Raw genomic sequence first — 1,246 nt, 5'->3', positions numbered from 1 at the left:
AGGTACAAATTCCACTGAAAGGAATCGAAAAGCTACCTACGGAAACCAATTATTTACGGAAGTTTCCAGAATGAGATTTTCACTCTGCAGTGGAGTGTGCGCTGATATGCGAACCTTCGCAGGAGAGCTTCTGTAAAGTGTGGAAGGTAGGAGACAAGGTACTGGCAGAAGTACAGCTTTTAGGACGGGGCGTGAGTCGTGCCTGGGTAGCTCAGTTGGTAGAGCACTTGCCCGCGAAAGGCAAAGGTCCCGAGTTCGAGTCTCGGTCCGGCACACAGTTTTAATCTGCCAGGAAGTTTCATTTACGGAACTGTTGCTACATTCCTGTAGCTCACAAACGACAGGTCGGGAAAACGTGCGAGAGCCAGGCAGAAAGTAATGTCTCTCTACTCTCCTTCTTTATTAAATTGGTAATGTAGTAACCGTGAATTTGGTGCACTTCCGCCAAACCACCTGCTACCACCAACTCCAGTAAGAGCGTCCTCCATGATAGATGGAAGCGCCGTATAAGCTCAGTAAATGACCGACACTGGCGTATGTATGTTTAAGACAACGTTCTGTCGTTGAATTCCTCACTGCAGAGGGTGACAAGCCCAATTGCATTCATGAAAGGTTGAACAAAGTGTACGGAGATACTACGGTGGACGTCAGCGCCGTTGGACGACGGATTCGTCGTTGTGGAGAAACTGAACGGCGGACACAGCTAGCTGACGCAACGCTGAGCTCACGGGCCGGCCAGCAATTGCAGTGACGTCACACAACATCCAGCGCGTCGACCGAATGAACCGTGGCGGCCGCCGGTAGCTCAAGGGGAACTGTGTCGGTGAAGGCAATGCGAAGGCCATTACTGAAAAACTGGCCTACTGCAAGATTTGTGCACGCCAGGTGCCGAACAATGATTATACTGGAAAGTTGGTTCAAATGGCTCTGAGCACTATGGGACTTAATTTCTGAAATCATCAGTCCTCTAGAACCGAGGGACATCACACACATCCATGCCCGAGGCAGGATTCGAACCTGCGACCGTAGCGGTCTCGCGGTTCCAGACTGTAGCGCCAACAACCGCTCGGCCACCCCGGCCTGCTACAGGAAAGTAAAAATTAATTGTGAATATTGTAGCTGCTGTCAGAGTGTGGTACTACGTTCTGACTGACGCTCGTAGACCAAACTAATTCATAAATAAAATGTCAACATAAAGATTCCATGGATCTGCATCGTTCAAACTACTGGAACTTGTTGTGCTTTT

General features: G+C 49.4%; 1 non-coding gene across 1 annotated transcript; it reads left to right on the top strand.

Moving 5' to 3' along the window:
- Positions 1-200: 200 nt before the first annotated feature.
- Trnas-cga (transfer RNA serine (anticodon CGA)) lies at positions 201-275 on the top strand. Its single transcript has one exon. It is a non-coding gene; the product is annotated as a tRNA-Ser (tRNA).
- Positions 276-1,246: the final 971 nt, after the last annotated feature.

This window comes from Schistocerca cancellata, chromosome 7 (genome assembly GCF_023864275.1).
Source record: "Schistocerca cancellata isolate TAMUIC-IGC-003103 chromosome 7, iqSchCanc2.1, whole genome shotgun sequence".
Lineage (NCBI taxonomy): Eukaryota > Metazoa > Arthropoda > Insecta > Orthoptera > Acrididae > Schistocerca > Schistocerca cancellata.
The sequence above is the reverse complement of the archived record's forward strand: the minus strand, read 5'-3'. Positions and strand labels throughout refer to the sequence as shown.